Source organism: Oncorhynchus nerka, linkage group LG1, assembly GCF_034236695.1.
Source record: "Oncorhynchus nerka isolate Pitt River linkage group LG1, Oner_Uvic_2.0, whole genome shotgun sequence".
In the NCBI taxonomy this organism is placed as follows: Eukaryota; Metazoa; Chordata; class Actinopteri; order Salmoniformes; family Salmonidae; genus Oncorhynchus; species Oncorhynchus nerka.
The window spans coordinates 25,507,090-25,523,790 of NC_088396.1; positions in this window are offsets into that span (position 1 = coordinate 25,507,090).

Consider the following 16,701-nt stretch of genomic DNA (forward strand, 5'->3'; position numbering starts at 1 on the left):
TTTCTTTAGACCTGTGTAAAGTAAATGGATTAATTGTAAAGGTGTGGGCTATATAGTGCATTGACTTATTAGACTTCTTAAAATGTAGATGTTCCAAAGGTCTGCATCAGTGGCTTGTCGGCTATCCGTGGAAGCCAGGAGATGCTAAATGTGTTTGTGTTCATTAACGGTCAAATCTGTGACACTGGCAGTTATTTGCTTGACAGTCACCAGCTGACAAAATCTGCTATGTCTGCTGAATTCCCATCTGAGTGGAGAACTGAAGTACAAAATGTGCCTGATGCCGAGCAGAAGTTACCGTAAGAAGCATTTTAGATCTGCCTTTACAAAACGCAGAAAGACATTTCTTCTGCATTGTATCTTTTTTCTCTGCTAGTTATCTAAGTAAGTGACTGAATTTTGGATATCGCCCAACCCTACCCAGAATATCTTGACCCAGACTAGTTAGGTCAGAGAAATACCCAGCAAGAGTCACAGAGGCCAAATACTGTAGATCCAAGCCACATCCATCCATCCAAAAGTATCATTCTTCTGAACACTTTTCTCATATCCTTCAAGAACTGCTGCTGTAATCAATCATGCAAATATGAGCTAATTTATACTGATCATTAACTGTGGTAGGTGAACATCTCAACATGGGGGAACTACTTTACATTAATGTCACAACGGGGGAATTATTTTAAGTGAACTCCTCTGGAGTTCCAATGGCAGCCAATCCATCAAGCTTTCCTCTGGGGAACCCTTGTCACATATCCCTTCCCTATCTATCCGGTTTCCAGGACAGCCAGCAGCATAAATCATCCCATAATTATCATAGGGAGTTGTGACTTGGCAACATGTGTCCCAACAGCTGACCTAAGCGAGGGCCTAGGAACAATGTGGACTGAGAGGGGAAAGGTCTACAGCTCTCACCATTAGCCTCAAGCTGGCTATACTCGGACCTCATCAGTTGGCACAGACTTTTGGACGGAAACATCTATGGAAATTCAGAATAAAAATTGAATATTAGAAGAAACATATTAGGAAACATATGGTGTATGTGATCGCTCAAAATGCAGACAGGGAAAAATATGAAGCTTTTTCCTTGCTTTCTTACCACTTCTAAAAACAAACAAACTGTTCTTCTGGGGGTAGACTACATGTGACAAGGGAACGGAGAAACAAAGATGGGTGTCAAAGAGAGAGAGGAAGATAGAAAGATGGAGACAAATAGAAAGATGGAGAATGTGATGAAAAGAGTGAGAGAGTGTCAGACGGAAGGATGGAGAGTAAGTGAGTGGAGCTGGTGATGACTCCCTAGTGACGAGGAGGTTGTGCTGCTAGTGCCACAAGCCCACACCCTCTACCACCCTCAACCAATCTGGACTGAGCAAGCAGCCAGATGGGTACACACACACACCCAACACACAAGCACGCACGCACCCACATGCAAGGACACACGGACACACACACACACACACACACACACACACACACACACACACACACACACACACACACACACACACACACACACACACACACACACTGAGAAGGGGAGATCCCTGTTGAAAAGAGGCAACAGGGAGACAGCAGAAGGGAGCTGTCAGTGAAAGAGGACCTCTTAAATCAAGTTCCCATGATGGATCAGTTACTGAAGCTTCTCCAAGACCAGCCCACATTATACAGCCCATTATAATCAGGTTAAACGCCAGCAACCTCAAATCTATACACACACAAATATGCACATGTGAGCACGCCCTCACACACACTAGTGTTGTCTCAATACTTAAAATTTGGACTTCAATACTGATACCAGGTTAAGTATTACAAAACTCAATACCAAAACGACATCACTGCCAAAAACATAAAGAGGGGGAAAATATATGTGTCTCTATATTTAGTGAGTTTTCAGACCCATCCAGCAACGTTTATTGGTAAAAGAGGCTAGTGACAAATTCAGCTACTTTTCAGGCTGCCTTTGGGGAGTTTTGACACCAAGACTGTCTATGGTTTTGATAGCATTCAGGGACTTTTCCCACTCAATTCTGCCACAAACTAGAGTGGGAGAAGCTGTCCCTGCAATGGAAGTCACAGCAAAGGTGCACAAACAGGCAGAGAATGACAAGGGGAGATGGTGTACGGCTGGGGAGGGGGCCAAAACGCTACTTTGGGGACCGCAGTTGTGCTGCAGCAAGCAAATTAGTGCTATGACATCATCGTGGCAACGCAAAACGTCATCTAGTGACTTCTAGTGACAAATCAAGGAGCCAACAGAGATTCTCACTGGAATAGTTGGCAACACTGCCAGAGAGGTGTCTGAATGAGAGACAAGAATTTCAGACTCTTCGCTAGCAGTTACTTCCAACTCAAACATTGAAAAACAACCTAACGTGTGAACAAAACTGTGTAAATAGCCAAGAAACACCAGGACAAAGTCACACTTCAGTAGAGTTTCGGGTTAATTCGACCAACTTCTATGCCAGTAAGCTTCTTCACTCATAGTGCGCAGAACAAGGCACTGCATCCAGATGGGTACACACACACACACACACACACACACACACACACACACACACACACACACACACACACACACACACACACACACACACACACACACACACACACACACACACACACATACACTATCTATCTCAGCATCTGGGTGGGAGCAGCCCAAGGACCTCTGAAAATGGGATGATTCCCAAATGTTGTACCGCCAGAGGGGTGTGTATGTGTGCCAATAAAGCTGGTTTCCCTTTCTGTGGTGCCGCGGGCATGGTCTCAGAGCAAACAACAGCACATAGCAACAACAAAACGTTTGAAACAAGAGAGAAAAACCCTCCCTTTGAAAAGAAAATAACAAAAACAGTCTCAACATTCTGGAAATGCTAGATGGTTTTTCAGAACATTGATTAACAAATAGATTTCCTACTTCTACAAAATCATATTCCGTAAACTGTTAACAATTATGTTCACTACATTCAGGCATGATTTTTATTTTTTATTTTTATTTCACCTTTATTTAACCAGGTAGCCAGTTGAGAACAAGTTCTCATTTACAACTGCGACCTGGCCAAGATAAAGCAAAGCAGTGCGACACAAACAACAACACAGAGTTGCACATGGAATAAACAAGTGTACAGTCAATAACACAATAGAAAAAAAGAAAGTCTATATACAGTGTGTGCAAATGGCATGAGGAGATAAGGCAATAAATAGGCCATAGTAGTGAAATAATTACAATTTAGCAAATTAACACTGGAGTGAAAGATGAGCAGATGGTGATGTGCAAGTAGAAATACTGGTGTGCAAAAGAGCAGAAAAGTAAATAAAAACAACATGGGGATGAGGTAGGTAGATTGGGTGGGCTATTTACAGATGAGCTATGTACAGCTGCAGCGATCGGTTAGCTGCTCAGCTAGCTGATGAAGGGACCATCTAGTACACTTCATGAAGTTAACAAATGAAGTGAACCTACATTCTTACACACACTGACACACACACACAATCTTGAGCGGTGAACGCTGACATACCTCATAGTGACAGATCCGTGCGCTGCTCGATGCTTCTCTCCAGGTGGGAATTACAATCCTGGAACTAGCTGGTAGCTTCTCCAAAGAGATGAACACGGTGAGAGAGCGATAGAGCTAGAGAGCAAGAGCGAGAGAGAGAAAGTGCATGAGAGAGTGAGTGAAATAGAGAGAGTGTGAGTGAATGAGCGAGAGAGAGAGTGCTCCCCCTGTAACAGCTCTCTCTGCATCTACTCCCATAGGCTAAGAACCACCACTACTAACCCATCAGAGTCCCTCGCTCAGCAGAGAGAGAGATAGAGACAGAGCGAGAGAGAGAGCGAAGCCGTAAGCATGTGGGTGAGTGTGGGAGATGGGGGAATAGACAGAAGGAGAGAGCACCAGAAGGGTGTACCAAGAGAGAGAGGCATATCATATCAAATATAAATTCATGCAGAAAATCTGAGAAATGGTTTGATGAAGAATGCAAAAACCTTAGACCGAAACCAAGCAACCTTCCCAACCAAAACACAGACACCCAGAAAACCTGAGCTTTTACTATGTGGAAACATTAAATCAATACCGGAATACAGTAAGAAAAAGAACGGATGAAATATGGAACCGCATGTCAAAAAACAGCTCAATGTGATTGAAGAATCCATAGAATCTACTCACTTCTGGGAAAATTGGAACACACCAAACAACAACACAAAAATATACCTGTTCAAAATGGCCATATAACAAAGAACCAAGAACAAAAACATATACAGTGGGGCAAAAAAGTATTTAGTCAGCCACCAATTGTGCAAGTTCTCCCACTTAAAAAGACGAGAGAGGCCTGTAATTTTCATCATAGGTACACTTCAACTATGACAGACAAAATGAGAAAAAAAAATCCAGAAAATCATACTGTAGGATTTTTAATGAATTTATTTGCAAATTATGGTGGAAAATACACCCTTATCGACAAACAAATGAACCAAAACAAAAACAAATGTATTTTCATGCTTTGTTTACTTCAAAAAGCTTTTGACTGAATTTGGCATGAGTGTCTGCTATACAAATTGATTGAAATTTGTGTTGGAGGAAAAACATTATAAAATCAATTTACACAAACAACAAGTGTGCAGCTCAAATTGGCAATAAACACAATATTTCTATCCTCTGGGCCATGGGGTGAGACAGGGATGCAGCTTGAGCCTCACCCTCTTCAACATTTACATCAATGAATTGGCGAGGGCCCTATAACAGTCTGCAGCACGCAGCCTCACCCTACTGCACCAGGAAATAAAATGTCTACTGTTTGCTGATGATCTGGTGCTTCTGTCCCCAACCAAGCAGCACTTAGATCTGTTGCACAGATTCTGTCAGATTTGAGCCCTGACAGTGCATCTCAGTAAGAAATAAAATAATGGTGTCCCAAAAAAGGTCAAGTTGCCAGAACAACAAATACAAATTCTATCTGGACACTGTTGCCCTAGAGCACACAAATAATTATACCTATCTCGGCCTAAACATCAACACTACAGTTCATTTACAAAAGACTGTGAACAATCTAAGAGACACGGCAAGAAGGCAAAAAATACTTGAATCAGTTATAGAACCCATTGCCTGGGGTCCTTTCACCAACCAAGAATTCACAAAATGGAATTGAGGATAAAATATGCTTTGTGTACAACAATAAATTCCAAACAATGCATGCAGAGCAGAATTAGGTATATACCCGCTAGTTATCAAAATCATAGAGCTGTTAAATTCTACAACCACCTAAAAGGAAGCGATGCCCAGACATTCCACCACAAAGCCCTCGCCCACAGGGAGATGAACCTAGAGAAGAGTCCCCTCAACCATCTGGTTCTGGGGCTCTGTTCACAAACACAAACAGACCCCAAGAGCCCCAGGCCAACAACACAATTAGACCACCAAATTATGAGAAAGCAAAAAGATTTGACACACTGGAAAGAATCAAAGGAGCACATTGGAATTCTATCTGGCCCTAAACAGAGAGTACACAGTGGCAGAATAACTTAACACTGTGACTGACCCTAAAATAAGAACATCCTTGACTATGTACACTCTTGAAAGAAGTCACTATAGGAAGGCTCTCTCTCTCAAGAGTAGACAGGATACGTGCCCACTGTCCACAAAATGAGGTGGAAACTGAGCTGCACTTCCTAACTTTCTGCCAAATATATGACCACATTAGATACATATTTCCCACAGACCCACAAATAATTTTAAAACAAATCTGACATTGATAAACTCCCATATTTGTTAGGTGAAATTTCACAATCTGCGATCACAGCAGCAAGATTTATGGCCCGTTGCGATGAGAAAAAGAAAACCAATGGAGCACAAAAAAACATTGTAAATACCACCAATACTTAACTGTTTATTCATCTTTCCCCGCTAACATACTAGAACTATTTGCATATTGCTGAAACACAGTACATACAGTTGAAGTCGGAAGTTTATACTCACCTTAGCCAAATACATTTAAACTCAGTTTTTCACAATTCCTGACATTTAATCCTAGTAAAAGAAGTTTACATACACTCAATTAGTATTTGGTAGCATTGCCTTTAAATTGTTTAACTTGGGTCAAACATTTCGGGTAGCCTTCCACAAGGTTCCCACAATAAGTTGGGTGAAATTTGGCCCATTACTCCTGACAGAGCTGGTGTAACTGAATCAGGTTTGTAGGCCTCCTTTCTCGCACACGCTTTTTCAGTTCTGCCCACAAATTTTCTATAGGATTGGCGTCCGAGGCTTTGTGATGGCCACTCCAATACCTTGACTTTGTTGTCCTTAAGCCAATCTGCCACAACTTTGAAAGTATGCTTGGGGTCATTGTCCATTTGGAAGACCCATTTGCGACCAAGCTTTAACTTCCTGACTGATGTCTTGAAATATTGCTTCAATATATCCACATCATTTTCTCTCCTCATGATGCAATCTATTTTGTGTGCACCAGTCCCTCCTGCAGCAAAGCACCCGCACAACATGATGCTGCCACCCGCGCTTCACAGTTGGGATGGTGTTCTTCGGCTTGCAAGCCTCTCCCTTTCTCCTCCAAGCATAATGATGGTCATTATGGCCAAACAGTTCTATTTTTGTTTCATCAGAGCAGAGGACATTTCTCCAAAAAGTATGATCTTTGTCCCCATGTGCAGTTGCAAACCATAGTCTGTCTTTTTATGGCAGTTCTTGAGCAGTGGCTTCTTCCTTGCTGAGGGGCCTTTCAGGTTATATCGACATAGGACTTATTTTACTGTGGATATAGATACTTTTGTACCTGTTACCTCCAGCATCTTCACAAGGTCCTTTGCTGTTGTTCTGGGATTGATTTGCACTTTTCTCACCAAAGTAGGTTCATCTCTAGGAGACAGAATGCGTCTCCTTCCTGAGCAGAATGACGGCTGCGTGGTCCCATGGTGTTTACTTGCGTACTATTGCTTCTACAGATGAACGTGGTACCTTCAGGCGTTAGGAACTTGCTCCCAAGGATGAGCCAGACTTGTGGTCTACAATATTTTTTTCTCAAATCTTGGCTGATTTCTTTTGATTTTCACGTGATGTCAAGCACAGAGGCAATGAGTTTTAAGGTAGGCCTTGAAATACATCCACAGGTACACCTTCAATTGACTCAAATTATGTCAATTAGTCTATCAGAAGATTCTAAAGCCATGGCATAATTTTCTGGATTTTTCCAAGCTGTTTAAAGGCACAGCCAACTTAGTGTAAGTACATTTCTGACCCACTCAAATTGTGATACAGTGAATTATAAGTGAAATAATCTGTCTGTAAACAATTGTTGGATATTGTCATTTTGGATGTTATCATGCACAAAGTAGATCTCCTAACCGACTTGCCAAAACTATGGTTTGTTAATTAACAAGAAATCTGTGGAGTGGTTGAAAAACAAGTTTTAATGACTCCAACCTAAGTGTATGTAAACTTCCGACTTCAACTGTAGCTAATAACATAAAACTTGAAACGTCTTTATATCTTTTTGAAACCTTTGAGTGCAATGTTTACTGTTAATTTCTCATCGTTTTTTGTTGATGTTGTTCAATTGGTTTCTTCTCAGTTTTGTTTATTGTTTATTTCACTTGCTTTAGCAATGCAAACATATGTTTCCCATGCCAAAGAGCTAGATAGAGAGAGTGTCTGTGCGTGAGAGACAGAAAAACAGGAGTCTAAATCTAAAGCCCACAAGCAGCTGGTGAGAGTGAGTGACACAGAACTCCCCGTCATTCTGTGTTTGTGTGTGTGTGAGTGTGTGAGCATGTGTGTGTAGCTTAAGTACAGCTGGAGGCTCAGGGGTTGTCATTAATATTGCGTCTCTGATCTGCCTCTAACACTCTCACAGAAAATCTTCATACAAAAAATAGACACAGGAACTGAGGCAGTTAGGGACTGAACTAATGATGAAAAGCACAACCTAGGAGAACAAAAGGTCTGTGCAACAGAGGTAATGAGCCAAAGGAACCTTCGTCATCCTCCCCTCACGCTCTCCCCCCTTCTGCTCTCTCCCCTCCTCTTCTTACTCCCTCCTTTCAGGGGTCTTGTCTGTTTCTCCTCTCTCTGTTGATTCTGCCCTCCCTGGTCTTCATCAACATGACAAAGACTGCTGGCTGACCTGCAGAGAGAGAGGGGGGGGGGGGGGGGTGAGTGAGTTTGGAGGAGGAGAGGGGGAATATACACCAGTTTAAAACGTGTGTGAGTAAAACTAAACATAGCAACATCAATTCAATCTAAGTATCAAACACAAGGTTTGTGAACTATCTCCAGCTGTCTCTCTCAGAATGTTCAGTTTGAGCTGGTCAGACACCGCCCTACATTCGACTCTACCATGAAAAATACAACCCCGGTCCCCCTCAGGGGGACCTCTTTCAATGTCTAAACTATACACAGACTACTAGCTTTTATGTGTTTACTGTATATCTGCCAGTTCTCCAGCGTAGACCCTTAAAACAGGACTACAGAAACCAGGGGATGTAGAGGGGAGAGAGGGAAAGAGAGGGGGAGAGGAAGAGAAGGGGGATTGAGGGATACAGCTAGAAGGGGGGAAGAGAAGGTGTGAGTTGGGAAGAGAGCAGAAGAGTAGAAGAAGGAGGAGCAGATAGAGAAGAGAGGGATGGGGGAGAAGATGTGGAGATGTTCATTCCACAAAGAAAGCGGAGGGCCTTGAAGGAAGGCCAGAGTATAAAGCATTATTTATCAAACGAACATAATCTGGTTCCATTTTTCTGTCACACACACACACATAGTCGCAGACACACACACACACACACAGTCGCAGACACACACACACACACACACACACATAGTCGCAGACACACACACACACATAGTCGCAGACACACACAGCTTGTCTTGTTTCTCCGGCTCCACAGTTGGATTCCAGGCAAATGCAGCTAGCGCCATATGAATTATAGATCACCTTATTTGAACAGATCCCATCATGCAGTTAGTCTGGAGAAAAAACAACTCTATGAAATGGTAATGTTACAAATAGCTCCTAAATAAACAAACATCCATATCAGTCATATGCTGTGGCGAGTATCAATTAGTATCCATACTATCAAATGAAATCACAACAGAAGAGGCAATGTTAATGGCACTATAATGATGACGGTAAGAGTTGCCGGACAGTACCACAGTGTTTGGACTTGCAATCAGACTAGTTCTAACCGGTCTGGTTGGTAACAAGTCAAAGCCCCACTTGCATTAAAAATCCACACTCCACTCTGCCAGTTCTGCTAGAGGCTCTTTGGATCAACCTGATTATGGTGATTTGCTTCGGATCAAAGTAAAGCTGCCTAAATACAAGTGTAGTGCAGAGCGAGTGTGTGTGGTGTTGTAGGGAGGCGTGTGTGTACTGTAGGTGTGTAGATGTCTGTGTGTGCATGCTTGCGTGCACTTGTATGCCATGCATGATGCATGGTGGTGTGTGTGTGTGTGATAGCATGATGCAGAAAGAGAGAGCGTGCTGGAGTATGATCCAGATTCAGGAATCACCTTTAGCCCCTATCATCAGCCAGATATGACCAATAGGGGAAGGGGGGAAATCAGAGGGGGAGAGGTAGGTGGGAAACCTGGAAATGGTGGTAGAGAGGGAGGGTAGAGAGGGAGATGGAATTGGAAAGACCATGTGGATGAATAATATGGGAGTGGATGAATGTGGGAGTGGATGAATAATACATATTTACAACTGTAGCAATTATAAATATCTCCACGGTGGGGGGCATGTCCAAGCTGGTTGCTCCTGAAATCCACAATCAGCTCCTTTGTTTTGTTGAGGGAGAGGATCAGGCTGGAGGTGGTACCTTCACTACCTGGGGACGGCCCGTCGGTAAGTCCAGGATTCACTTGCATAGGAAAGAGTTCAAGGCCGTGAGCTTTGTGGTGAGCTTGAAGGGCACAATGATATTGAGCTGTAGTCAATGAACAGCATTCTCACGTAGGGGTTATTTCTTTCCAAGTGGGAAAGGGCAGTGCAATAGAGATTGCATCATCTGTGGATCTGTTAGGGTGGTATTTGAATTGGATTAGGTCCAGGGTGTTTGGGATGATGATAACCAGCCTTTCAAAGCATAAAAGGCATTTAGCTGGTATGGTAGGCTAGTGTCACTAGACAGTTTGTGGCTGGATTTCCCTTTGTAATCTGTGATAGTTTGCCACATCCGATGAACATCAGAGCCGGTGTAGTAGGATTCGATCTTAGTCCTGTATTGACACTTTGTCTTTTTGATGGTTCGTCGGAGGGCGTAGCAGGATTTGTTATAAATGTCCGGTTTAGTGTCCCACTCTTTGAAACCGGCAGCTCTAGCCTTTAGCTCAGTGCGGATATTGCCTGTAATCCATGGTTTCTGGTTGGGATATGTACGTACGGTCACTGTGGGGACAATGTAGTCAATGGACTTACTAATGAAGCCATTGACTGAATGCCATCGGATGAATCCTGAAACATATTCCAGTCTGTGCTAGCAAAACAGCCCTGTAGCTTAGCATCATCTTCATCTGACCACTTCCGACTTGAGCGTGACACTGATACTTCCTGTTTGAGTTTTGCTTGTAAGCAGGAATCAGGAAGATAGAGTTATGGTCAGATTTGCCAAATGGAGGGCGAGGGGAAGCTTTTGTATGCGTCTCTGTGTGGAGTAAAGGTGATTTAGAGCTTTTTCCCCCTCTAGTTGCACAGGTAACATGCTATTAGAAATGAGGTAAAACTGATCTCAATGTATGTGTTTGTGTACACAGCAGGTTTCATTTCCTGATTTCCACCCTGCCACTCATTTCTCTTTGAAAATCGGCTTCCGCCAACACACCAGCCGTTGCCATGGCGCTACACAAATGTATTTTTGGGGAGAGGGAGGGGGAGCATCTTGCTTGACACATTCGCCCATTAAGAGGACCGATCCCCCTCTTCCTCCTCCATTGGCGTTTGCACAGCCGGTTGGTGTTTGTAAAGCCATCAAAGAGATTTAGCTCTCCTTATTTGTTTGAGCTTTGTCTCCACCACTCTCTCTCTCTCTCTCTTTCTAGCTCTCCCTCTCGCACACTGCTTACTAACCGCCATTGCTCTGTTTATCTAAAATGGTAAATCTCTCTCTCAGTAGTAGTAGCTGGGTGCAATGCGAATGGTCTGATGGGGAGGGGAGCGGGAGACACAGGGCCCAGACTCCAGGGGCAGGATGCCCAGTTAAGAAGTGACTAGCCAGGGTGCTTTGTGTCTCTCTCTCCCTGGTGCCCTCACAGACAGAGGGAGTATGTGGCATGTGTGTGTGTGTGTGTGTGTGTGTGTGTGTGTGTGTGTGTGTGTGTGTGTGTGTGTGTGTGTGTGTGTGTGTTTATTGAGAAGGGCGAGGGGAGCGGGGCACCATTAGTTGGAACTGGAAAGGGACAAAATCATTGCAGATATATCAAGGTTACAACACAAATCCAAAACACTATGATACAATGCTAGAACCAGGGAAGAGAACACAGATATACAACCCGTGTGTCACTTTGTCTGATCCCTGAGGAGGACTTAGTGTGCCGGGGTTTGTTACAATGGCTTCTACAATCAACACATAAAACAACAATACAGCACATTCTGTAACTATGATTCTGACACTGATCTCTTTGCTTCTGTGTTTCTCTCTCTCTCTCTGTGTGGCCGTCTGCCACACAGACAATTATGTCTTTGTCTTCTTCTCTACCTGTAATATCCTAACTCTCATTTCTCCTCTCCCTAAGGGTATGTTCCCTCTCTGTCAGACACCGAAACCGAGTTTACAATTTGCCTGGCAGACACGCATGCCGCACATCTCTCCTTCTCCAGACAGTCTGTGAAAGTGAAACATAATGACTCTGAGAAACATTAGAATGAGAAAAAGATGTATATATTTTGCATACAGACGAAACAGATAAGGTCAGTTGGATTAATCTTAACCAGTAAAAGTATTGACTCTATAACAACCAGAAATGATCAATATCATACTGATATTACTAATGATACATGGCGTATGACTCAACATCATCACTACCATCATTATCAGTATAATCAGGCCAGTTGGCCCAAACCATTGATGTAATTCCTGTCACATATATCTGGCTGAGGGTATAATGAAGATAATAGTTTAAATGTCACCCAATTCTTCTGACAATCCAGGGTGGCGTACAAAGTATGAGGATACAGTCTCAGAGGAGAAAACTGTGGCATTTTGATATTTCTATGAGGAGAGAAAACCATTGAACGCTTTAGGGCTGTGGCGGCCACAAAATTTTGTCAGCAAATAACTGCTGGTCTCAAGGTAATTTACTGTAAATTAACACAAACATTTAGCATCTGCTGGCTTCCACACACAGGCTGCAAGCCACTAATGCAGACCTTTGGAACATCTACATTTTAAAAAGCCTAATAAATCCATGTATTATAGCCCACACCTTCACAATAAATCCAGTATTTATTTTTGACAGGTCTAAAGCAGCATGAGACGAAGAAAATGTAGTCTATTTCAGAAGCAAAGAATAGCATACTCTGAGTTGTCCTTATATTAGGTCCTGATCTGGATATGCCACATGGCTGTGGGCTACACTAGGTAATTTATCAGACAAGATTTGCTTAGAATTCCGTGGCAGTATTTTATAGTATGAAGAATACAATTGAACAAAGCTGAAAAAATATTATTATTTTCTCAAAACGATGAGGGAGAGCGCACATGCGGATATTCTGTTTTGAGCAGTTTAAAGAAATAGGTGTTTCTATATGCTTCATTTAGAGTTATTAATGTAACTTTAGTTGTTCTACAAACATTGGGTTTTTGTTTTGGTATACATTTTAAGGATGCATGATGCGACCCTAATGATGATTTGAAAAAGGTTGCTTGAAAGGCATGAGCTCTGCTTTGTTTTTTTGCGCAGACTGTACACAGTTTATTAGTCTCTGATTCACAATTTGATAAGTACTTGATAATCCCTCAAATTTCACAGTGGCATCCCCTTTGTGGCAGTAATGCATCCTAAAAAAAATCCATGCCATTTGTCCATTCCTTTTGCGGCCATTGCCCTGGGCCCGGAGTGCTGCGCACCTCTCACTCACATGGCTCTCCATCACGTGATCGGGTCTTTCTCACAGGCTACAAGTGAAGACAGACACATCAGGGACGCAACTGCACGCCTCCTTATCCAATTCCCAGGTGCATATTGAAGATATTGAAAGAACTGTCCACATTTACTTTTCTTCAGCCAACAAGATGAGTAGGCCTTAACAAACAGCAAAAACACTAGCCTATGTCAATCTACTATCCCCCAGAGTAAAAAAAGTTTACCTATTCTACTCTGTGCAAAGAAATAAATATTCCAAACATAGTCTGGGACAGTTGTGGGATGCAATAGATAACATTAATACAACCACTATGTGGCTGACACAACAGATCAGAACATTAGGCTTAAAATTGTTGATGAACTATTAGGCTATTTCTTCACAAGAACACAGTGGCCTACATCATTCCTAAATGGAAAAAGTTTGGAACCCCAAAAACGTTTCCTAAAGCTGAATGCCTGGCCAAACTGAGCAACCAGGTGAGAAGAGCCTTGGTCAGGGAGGTGACCAAGAACCCGATGGTCACTCGAACAGAGCTCCAGAGTTCCTCTGTGGAGATGGGAGAAACTTCCAGAAGGACAAACATCTCTGCAGCATTCCACCAATCAGGCCTTTATGGTAGAGTGGCCAGACGGAAGCCACTCCTCAGTAAAAGGCAAGACAGCCTGCTTGGAGTTTGCCAAAAGGCCCTTAAAGGACTCAGACCATGAGAAGCAAGATTCTCTGGTCTGATGGAACCAAGATTGAAGTCTCTGGCCAGAATGCCAAGCGTCAAGTGTCTGGAGGAAACCTGTCTAAACCTGTTTTTGCTTCGTCATTATGCGGTATTAGGTGTATATTGATGAAGGGAAGAAACGATTTTAATACATTTTAGAATAAGGCTGTAACATAACAAAATGTGGAAAAAGTCAAGGGGTCTGAATACTTTCCAAATGCACTGTATTGCGCAAGTGAACAGCAAAACTGGTTTCAAAACAAATAAAGCAACACCTTACTACACAACGCCTCTCACCCATGTGACCTACTTGTTGTGTGGATGTACTGAGTGTGTAACTAACAGATGCGCGCACACACACTACATGTTGTTTTCAAATGTATGGAAATTGTAAAGCCTTTTGTCTGTAATGTCTTTTTCGTTGTGTCGGGATCCCAGTACAGTATATCACAAAAGTGCGTACACCCCTCACATTTTTGTAAATATTTGAGTATATCTTTTCATGTGACAACACTGAAGAAATGACACTTTGCTACAATGTAAAGTAGTGAGTGTACAGCTTGTATAACAGTGTAAATTTGCTGTCCCCTCAAAATAACTAAACACACAGCCATTAATGTCTAAACCGCTGGCAACAAAAGTGAGTACACCCCTAAGTGAAAATGTACAAATTGGGACCAATTTGCCATTTTCCCTCTCCGGTGTCATGTGACTCGTTAGTGTTACAAGGTCTCAGGTGTCAATGGGGAGCAGGTGTGTTAAATTTGGTGTCATCGCTCTCACACTCCCTCAAACTGACTGGTCACTGGAAGTTCAACATGGCACCTCATGGCAAAGAACTCTCTGAGGATCTGAAAAAAATAATTGTTGCTCTACATAAAGATGGCCTGGGCTATAAGAAGATTGCCAAGACCCTGAAATTGAGCTGCAGCACGGTGGCCAAGACCATACAGCGGTTTAACTGGACAGGTTCCACTCAGAACAGGCCTCGCCATGGTCGACCGAAGAAGTTGAGTGCGCGTGCTCAGCGTCATATCCAGAGGTTGTCTTTGGGAAATAGACGTATGAGTGCTGCCAGCATTGCTGTAGAGGTTGAAGGGGTGGGGGGTCAGCCTGTCAGTGCTCAGGCCATACGCCGTACACTGCATCAAATTGGTCTGCATGGCTGTCGTCCCAGAAGGAAACCTCTTCTAAAGATGATGCACAAGAAAGCCAGCAAACAGTTTGCGGAAGACAAGCAGACTAAGGACACGGATTACTGGAACCATGTCCTGTGGCCTGATGAGACCAAGATAAACTTATTTGGTTCAGATGGTGTCAAGCGTGTCTTGCCTACAGTCAAGCATGGTGGTGAGAGTGTCATGGTCTGGGGCTGCATGAGTGCTGCCGGCACTGGGGAGCTACAGTTCATTGAGGGAACCATGAATGCCAACATGTCCTGTGACATACTGAAGCAGAGCATGATACCCTCCCTTCGGAGACTGGGCCGCAGGGCAGTATTCCAACATGATAACAACCCCAAACACACCTCCAAGACGACCACTGCCTTGCTAAAGAAGCTGAGGGTAAAGGTGATGGACTGGCCAAGCATGTCTCCAGACCTAAACCCTATTGAGCATCTGTGGAGCATCCTCAAACGGAAGGTGGAGGAGTGCAAGGTCTCTAACATCCACCAGCTCTGTGATGTCGTCATGGAGTGGAAGAGGACTCCAGTGGCAACCTGTGAAGCTCTGGTGAACTCCATGCCCAAGAGGGTTAAGGCAGTGCTGGAAAATGATGGTTGCCACACAAAATATTGACACTTTGGGCCCAATTTGGACATTTAGACGGTTTAGACATTAATGGCTATGTGTTGAGTTACTTTGAGGGGACAACAAATTTACACTGTTATACAAGCTGTACACTCACTACTTTACATTGTAGCAAAGTCTCATTTCTTCAGTGTTGTCACATGAAAAGATATACTCAAATATTTACAAAAATGTGAGGGGTGTACTCACTTTTGTGATATACTGCAAGACTAGTTGTCGCCATTGGCGTCGGTTAATGGGGACCCCCCCCGGCTAATGGGGACCCCAAAAAAATCTAAATGAAATCTCTCAAGGTCTTTTCCGAGGCTTTTCAGACACTTACTGTAACCTACAGACATTTATTAATGAGTCACTCACTGTCACAATCCTCTGTTAGGAATTGCGTTATCAGAACAAACATCTTTATCATACACTAGCTGTACACATGGTAGTTCAGTGGCAGATACAGGATGTCCTATCCAAATGACTGTATGAATTATGGGGGGTGAAAGACTCCCTCTCTTATTTGGAAAGGGTAGCCTCATGTCTGTTTGGGCTGTTTAGCTAGACCCACTATTTATTTGCAAACAGGTATAAACAGGTGCTGTGAATTAAACCAAGAGGCATACCACGGTATCCTCTGAACATAAAAGTCCACCAACAGGTCCAGTCTTTGCTGTGCATCTTGTGTATCTTATTCTCCCACTCCCAGGATGTCCTGACAGCATTCTCTCTCAGAATAAGACTACAAGTCCCCCTGTTTTCAACAGCACCTGTGGTGTTTTGGGATTTCACAGCGGCCATGTCCCTTCCTGTACAGCTACAGTCATTCAGTTTCTATTGAGATAGTCAAAACTATTTATACCTGTACAAAAATTCACACTTCACAAAAATTAAGGCCAGTCCAATTCAACATAAAAAAGTATGGATATTCCAAAGATAATGTGATGTTTGTGATTGTGAATCAAGTCTCCCCAAAGACCGGAGAACTAGGCCACATGGAAACGCCTAGGAGCATTGTGTTGTGTAATCCACTAGGGGGCACAACAGCACAGTGAGCAAGTGTCTCCTTTCCTCCTGGTTCTAGGATGTTGTTATTCCTTATCGTTG